We start from the raw sequence: 8,683 nt of genomic DNA on the forward strand, positions 1-8,683 counted from the left end.
AGCCTGTCTCCTCACCCCCTGATGCCTCCATTTTCACTGCCTGAAATGTTCAGGAGGAGATTGGACGGGCATCTGGCTGGGATTACTTAAGCCCCGTGCTCTTTCCTGCCTGGTGCAGGGGGTCAGACATGATGGTTTACCTGGTCCCTTCCGACTCTAGAAATCTATGAATCTGTCATGAGTTATGCTTGTCCGCAGTTTAAGGTGCAGTTTCCCAGAAATCCCTGCACCTATCTCCTTGAAACTTGGCAGGATTTGTGGCCTCAGCAAGAGCTGCCATCCCTTGTTTTTACCTCATTGTGGCTTAACACACACATGTGACATGAGTTTTATTTTCAAGACTTCGAGGTGCAGTTTCCTGGAAATCCCTACACCTATCATTGTTAACTTCATGCTCTCAGCAAAGGCTACCAACCCTGTAAGTTTCATTTGAATCAGCCAAAAGATAAAGTTATATATATTTCATTGATTCCCCATTATACCCTAAGGCTGAATCTCTGAATCACTGAATCTTTTCCGAATCAATTCAGAAGCTTCAAATTGATTCAGAAAGCCTAAAGCTTCTAGCGATTCAATTCAGATTTGTAGATCTGGCCTCTGAATCACCCAATCATCTCTGAATCCAAATCACGATCTGAAGCTTTGCATAGCCCTAGTGTGTGGTCCCAAGGTTTCTGTTGCACATCTGTGCTTTGTCTGTTGAGCATGCAGTTGATCAGCTTTTGGCCTCTGTGCTTGAATTTTTACAGTGCCAGAGCTGCTCACTGTGTGACTGTAAAAGAACCAGCAGTTTCCATGTCCCTTCATATTTTAATGAGCATTGATAAGCTGAAGCAGAGTGCCAGGACCACAGTGTATCCTCCGGGGACAGATAGATAAATATAGGACCACATGGAGGCATGCATAAAAATCCTGCCCTGTACAGAAGGTGTTCAGTTGTCTCCCTGGGGCCAGGGCTGGAGCTGTGGGTTTGGTGACTGTGCTGTTCCTGAGGGGCTTAGGAAGTTATGCTGGGAAATTAAATGGTTGTCCATTCAAAGCTCTGTTGTCCTCATCTGTGAGAAATGAGTGGTTTACATCCCACCCCCAGAAGCAGTGCATTGTTTCCTGATGATGCTGACTGTGAATGCAGCAGTTGGTCCAACCAAAAAGGGCATCACTCCCTTGCAGGGGCTTCTTCTCAAGGTTGTAATGGCACATCAAACTGGTACAATGACCTTTGAGAGAGTAAGATGGCACAGCATTCTGGGTGGGCAAACCTCACAGGGTGCTGGCTCTTCCTGGGCTAGTCTTGCTGGTCCCATCCCCTGCTTCAAAGATGTAGCAAGGCACCTCTTGGAGGTTATCAGAAATGAACTCCTGGGCTTTGCATGCTAGTAGTACTCCTGGTTCAATTGTGTGAGATGAACTGCTCTCAGTTCCATTGCAGACACCCTGACCTGGCCACTCTCAGTAGAAGGGGCTGTCATATAGCGAAGCAATACTTTGCTTATGGAGACAGCTGCACTCTTGCATGCTTGGAGATCTAATGGGTCTTGAGGACTGTCAGAAGCCCCAGGATCCATTTCCTTTCCCTCTGGGTTCTGTGTGATGTGCTAGTTAGCACTTCCATTTAGCAGGGCACTGCATCTACCCTTCTGTTGCTATGGGTTCTACCCCCTTCAAAAACAAATCTTGGAATAAAAGCATTCACAGAGTTCAAGGGCAGCAGAACAGGCCCAGCTGCTGATGGGAGCTGCAGATCCAAAGACTTCACATCCTACTGGCACTCTGGCCTTTTCTACTGCCCTTATGTCCTGTGATTGTTTTTATTGCAACGTTTTCTAGTAAAAGAGAGAACCTATTCTTTACTACCAATGTCTTCCACAGTCAATTTTGCTACAGATCCCAGGCCTGATTCTCACTTACATGGGTGCCCTATTACATCATTCTGACAATGCAGGTGTCTTCTGTGTCCTTGCTAAGTCCTATTTACGTTGCCAAAATGGGGTAAGTCTGAATGGAGCTCTCTAATGTAAAGGTGACCTGCAGAGGCTATGAAGCACTGAACTAGTGTGCTGTTTTGCTGTTTCATGATGAAAAAAAGTGTGTTTTATTTTATTTTATGTTAGTCATTTTTATCTGGTTTTGCAGGAGGAATCTTTTGTAGGGGCTTTCTCAGCTCTCCATCGAATGATAAAAAAAACTTTTCTCTCAATGTTTGTCACAGATTAGATTAAGCAAAGTGTTTTGAATTGTGTGACACCTCCCCTCATCTCACGTGGTACTTGCAGCCCAAGTACCAAGGCATGATGTCCTCCAGAACCAAAGGAGATGAGCCCCAACTGTCTAGACATAGCAGAGCTTTTCTCCCCTCTTCTCTGAACTTTTTATCTTTAAAACAATACTTAAGATCTTCTTTCTCCATTACACAGAAATAAAGGGGAAAAATTGCTTTCCCTCCATGTTAAATATCTTCACTACATGCAGAGTCCTTCTGAACTGCCTTCCACCCATGTTCAACAGAAATGCAAAAGCAGTTTTTTCTGCAAAGAAAACCACAACTTTCTTTTTTTATTTCCCCACACAAAGAAGAAACCTTTGCACTGGGAAGGATTTGTTGATGAATTCAGCCCCTAATCTCTACAGTGCTACTCAGGGAAGGTTAAATGATAAAAAATATGGCAGACATGGTAAGCATTTGGCATGTATGTGCAATAAAAGATGAACAAGAACAACTGTGACATTATCTTTATTTACTAAAAATAGTGTCCTGCAAAGTTTAAAGAAAAGCGCATTATACTTGTTAACCTCTCCTCTGTCTGTTAAAGAGCCTTCAAAGACTGGCTTTAGGGCATTAGGATACAGCATCCCCTTTCAAGGGCCACCTAGCACGCAGACAATTGAAACCTAATACAATGTTGGCAACAGCAGGGGAGGAAAAAATAGTTCTCACATGACCCCGCTTTTCTTAAACACCAGAGTCTGATGTGTTAGTGTGAACTTTGCCACACGCACATACCACACACAGACATGTGCTTGGATAACCCATGGCACATACAGACAGAGCCACACTACTGACAACCCTAACAAATGTGCAAGCACCTTGCCATTGCACACAAGTATAGACAGTAAGACTCTGAACCAATTATTTCTAAAAAAAATTACCACATTATGCAACACCATCTGACATATTTCTGACAGATGCTTCATGGGGGGTTATGCTGCTGGGCAAACTGACACATGCATAAGATAAGTATAACACTTCTTTACTTTCCACCACCGGCCCGCTCCCCCCGTCCCCTCCTCCCCCCAACCCTCTGGTACTCCCCCTCATGTGCAGAGGACAGACCTGCGTAAAGACCACTTCCCTAAGGTTTCAGCTGATGCTGCTATATAATGTATATTTTTTATATCAGTACAGTAAATATTCTCAAGATGTATAGCTTTGGTAACATATTAATCAGACTGATCACATTATCAGAGGGGGTGACCTATTTAACACAAGCTACATAAATGTGACACAGTTGGGCTATTTTTGCAGGAGGGTTTTCAGATCTATCCACAGAGGACTGAATCTGTATTGTAAAAGAACAAGTAAAGGTTTTATTTTTTCATTCTGAACTCTTCTTTGTATAAATACCAGCTTGAGCAAGGGCATGAAAATAAATCTATTGTCTCTCAGGCTGCATTTCAGTGTGAAATACTTGGGTAAGGCCAGAGATCTTAAATCCCTAATGCATGCCTCTATTGTTTGAAGTGCAGAAGAACAATTGAAGGGTGTTCTAATGAGCTAAAGATAGAAAGTCAGCTGTTACTGTCCATTTCCTAGTAACTGAGAATAAAACAATGCCCAAGTATTGTCTGCATGACTGGAGCAATGACATTGGAAACTCTGCCAAGGGAGCAGCTAAAAGATCAATGAAACACAAGTTATTTATAAATGGGTAATGTCATTTCTTCCCCAAAGTAATTTCACTTCCTTTGCCTTTTCTATCAGGCCTTTTCTGTGACATTGAGTAGCTGTGAACACAGTAGCAAAGTATAAATAAATTGAAGACAGACTGAGGGAGAGAAAGGGACTCAAATCAAAAACTCTGTGCCTTTCTAAACTACTCTTTGTTAACTGCTCCTTTGCTTCCCAATGCAGGGCAGGGTAATTCCTGCTCATTGGCATCCTCAGAACCTCAAACAATGCAGAAGCAGCCTTATGCTGTGAGTTTCCATGTGCTAGATAGACTCCTTCTGACTCTTGCTTGACTCTGCAATGGCAATCCTGCCAGGCTAGGCATAAGGTGATCCCTAACACAGTAAGCACAGTCTCTTAAAGGGCCAGATTCTATTTCACCTATTAGGCATTTAAGTGTTTGTAAGTGGCTAAGTACAATTCTATTCTCCCATGTTCAAGTCGCTGAGCATCCATTAATGCACCTACTTTTGTAATACACTGTCATCTTACCCCTGAGTCACAAAAAAGCAGTTGGAAGGAGAAGGACTCTCCTACTTTTTGTATTAACAGTTTTGCAAGGACTTGATCAATGTGGAATAGCAACACACTGGTGCCAATTCCAGTGCATGGGGATTAAGCTCTTAGATGCTCAATAGGTGCAACAAAATCTGACCCAGAGTGGTCTAGGGCCTGAAGACAAACAAAATAACCTACCAGTCCTGCCTCAGGGTGTGGGCTCCAAGAAATGGAAAGCTGGAGAGAGTTTTTCTGTACAGAGCATTCATTTGCCTCCAGCACTAGATGCTGATTCTCCTCTGTTAACACTAGCATAACATCAGAGGAATTCCTAGTGGCTGACACTAGCATGGGAGAAGAAATGTGTCTTGAGTATCCAGCTCTGCTAGTTGTGATAATGGAGTTGAAGAACTCCAGAAAAACCTTCATCTTAGGTGCTTTCCTCTCTGATTCCCCCCCAACAGAACAGAATGGGAATTAGGCCCAGGCAGTGGAGAGCAAAGGGCCTTACTGCTGTACCACGCTGACTAAGCATAGTCCTTACCCACAGTGTAGTGGCTTCAAGGGCTCTATACATGAATAATATCAGTTGATCAAGGAATAGGAGGAAAGGTCCTTTTGTGAACAAAAAAGTAGAGGAGGGGGACCATGACATCTGTCACTCCAAACCAGGGACTGGCAAAACCCAGTCTGATGCCATAGCCTGGTGAGTAAGCCCTGGTGAAAGGATAACCAAAAGTCTAGGCTTCTGTTGTGTGTTCCCCAAATGAATTATGTGAAGGCATATCCATGCTATCAGCAAACACACAGGGTAGTTGTCACATGCACTAATCCTGTGTGCTTTGTTCACATGTGAACACACCAAGAGAGGTGCTGTTATACTAATTAATATTAATGTATATAAATCCAACACACAAAGACAAGAGAAAACATTCTAGAACTGGTGACAGCCTGCAAGTGAAAGAAAATTTATTATTATGGAGATACCTCCTCTCAGGGGATCATTGCCATCAAGACAATGATCACTGCTCTTCCCTCCTGGCCAGCCTGTTGTGTGTTGAAGTGCCCACACCAAGAGAAGGCTACTGCTTGGTATAGAGCACTGTCAGAAGAGCTATCTCCCACAGGGGGCATTTGACTTATCTCCTCACTGACTATGCTGCTGTGAGTTTGAAGGGCAGCCTCTGGTAACTGGCCAACATCCCCCCTCAACAGAGCAGGTCCTGATTTCTCAGCCATAGAGTATCATTCCCGTATGTCACTAGTCTGCCATTATCTAGCTAGGGTTCTCCAGCCATAGTCCACGGACTTGATTCTGTCAGCCTTTAATGGGCAATACTCCTTTCTAGTTCTAGGCCTTTCAAGTTCTGCTAGAGTCTGGAGGGTTTCCAAATATAGTAAATAAACCCAAGGTCCTTGCTGCCTCCTGTACAGCTCCTTCAAGTCATTCTTGAGTGGATGCCATGGAAGGATACAGGATAAAGAGGGAATGGAAAGACTGTGATATAATCTTCCTACAGAAAGGATCTCCAGTCTGAAGTGTTTGGGAGCCAGTGTGCTCCACAGTTACTCTGCAAGGTGCTTTAGGAAGCTACAGTGAACCAGCTTGCTGTGACTGGTATGAAGGCAAGGCTTCCAAGTGGAGGAAACTTATGGAGAAACATGGTATATGAGGAAATACAGAAAAGTAATAATTTCTAAATGGCTACTGGAGTCACTAGGAAGAGGCCTAGCACTGAGCGGGGACACCAGCTTCCTCACAGGTCCCTATTGCACAAAAGAGATAATGTCATCTCCATGGCAGACAACTGATATAAGAACAGAATATAAAAGGCAAGTCACAGTTATAATACATTCTAAATATGGACTGAGGCAGCTGTGGTCTGAGGTTTGGTGCTAATCTGCACTTTGTCCCTGACTCACTGCTTGGCTTTGAGGCAGCCACCAAGCCAAATTTTCCATATCTTATTATCCAATAATGCTCCTGAAAATATTATGTAATATAAAATTAATCAGCCCATACTACCTGAAGCAGACTCTTGGGCCTAGGACACACTAGATTAAATTATTCAACCCAAATGGCAGCTCTGCCAGGCCAACTCCCCCTATATACACTTTGGAAAACCATCTGTCTTGCACCAGACTAGCTTGCAGGTTCCCAAGGTCTGTCTGCTCACAGATGTTGTATGTGAAGCTTTTAACTTGGAGCTGTCTTGTTGTTGGGGTAGCACAGAGACCCTAGCATGGAACATTCCTACTGGAGTTGCATTTCCCCTGAGCTCATAGAATATAAAACATGACTTAGCCTCTATCAGGCTAGCACACTTTGGAGTTGACCCTTTGATATACATCATCACTGGCCTCTTCACTCACTGCATGCCTGCAGTGGAGTGGCTTTCCTACACTGGCTCCTATCTGGACTGTTACCAGCTTCCTTCTTCTCTAGGACACTCGTGGGGCACTTTGGGCTAGATCCATGCAAAACTGTATGATACCAAACTAGGAAACCAAGGCTTCAGGATAGGTAACCTAGTCCCAAGTGCCCCAGGAGAGTTGTTTATTTTAGTGTGTGGGAGATAAACACTGACTTACTGTGAGTGTAGCTTGATCAGAGGCTGAGGCAATACTAAAGTAAAGGCTACCTTGGTGCTTCAGCCTGTGAACACTGTGCTGGCACTACAGCATGATAATCTACAACAACTGTATGTTTTACATGGATGACATGTGGCTGCACTCCTGGAATCCAACATGTGCTGTTATTCAAAATAACTCTTGAGACTAAAGACCTTAGAATAACTGGGGTCTTCAGAGAAACCAGTAGCCCTCATTCAAGTATCTACAACACAAGCCTTAATTACACTGTCCAGACAGGAGTTTAAGGTGCTTAGTTGCCATGCACTCCCACTGAGTGAGATGTGCTGATGGCTAACTTTCATTCTGTATCATGTTCTTAAAATAAAGTCAATGAAGATCTGTGCTAATATCCCACTGATTCCTGTGTATATAGCCCAGACACAAGACTTCCCCTCTTTCTACTGTACTTGCATTATGGGCACAGCAAAGAGAATTCTTTTAGTCAAACTGAGGTCCATATTGCCCAGAACTGTCAAAGACCTTCACGTTCTTTTGGTTCTGGCTCAAGACCAAAACTGAGACTGTGTTCTGCTATTTTATTCTCTTTGCTGGCTTAAAAACAAGACAAGAATCCTCTTAGACAAGAGCTATGCTCTCATGGGGCAAAATTCTGCTAGGTTAAAATATGTCTTTAAAAGGATACTGTTTGTCGGAAATCTGATCCTGTTTGAAATGAGCTACACCTGCTTTAGAGTCCCCCAGCCACGCTTTGGAGCTTTACAATCACTGTTTTATATATCTAAAAAGGTTTTCTTTTTCCTGCTTTGTGGCAGCCCTTCTCAAACAGCAGAAGCTGCCTGACCTCAAGGGAAGCTGCAAACTGACCATACGCTCTGTGCTGTCATGAAGTAAACTAGCTGGACAAAATGGTGTCTTTGCTTTCATCCCTTCTGAGAGATTTCCAGGTCATGCAGTAACCCCATTTCAGTCTTTTGAGGTGTTCCCTCTCACAGGAGTGGCATAGAATGTTACAATATTCAATGCAAGATTCTTGCCTCAACCAGCAGTTTGGTTCATAAATTTATCTTAACATTTTACGCTGTGAATAGGTAAAAGTTGCACAAAATTGAAAGTTTAGCAAACCAACCAACAAGCAACAAATCCTCATGATGTCACAAAATCCAAAACACCTGGTTCCACAGGGTCTAACAGTCCTGGGATCCCTTGCTTAGTTGTGGCTGTATCTAAATTTCATTACATGCGCACATGCAATTACAAACTACTTGTCGGAATGTAAATATGCCAGTGAGCTAGCAAAAATTCACAAAGACCTTTGATTTCTTTTTTCTAAATAAATCCAGCTCATCTTATGTTGAACAGACTGGCATGGTGAGTGTCACAAGGCACTAAGGTGCCTGCTCCTCTAAGAGCAGAGATTGCCTGGGGAGAGAGCCCAAAGAGCCAGACAGGAGCCCAGGTGCAGGTTATCATGACAACTGGTTAATGAGGAAATTAGCCTGCACCTGCACCTGGTCAGCTGGCTGGAAGAGGCAGGGCCCTGGGCCCATATAAACCCCAGGGCTGGGAGCAAGCAGCTCAGTTCCCTGCCAGCAGCCAAAGGGGAAGGAGCCTCTAGGAGGGAGTTGCAGCAGCTGTCAGATATGC

Source organism: Crocodylus porosus, unplaced genomic scaffold (assembly GCF_001723895.1).
Source record: "Crocodylus porosus isolate Cpor-Errol unplaced genomic scaffold, CroPor_comp1, whole genome shotgun sequence".
In the NCBI taxonomy this organism is placed as follows: Eukaryota; Metazoa; Chordata; order Crocodylia; family Crocodylidae; genus Crocodylus; species Crocodylus porosus.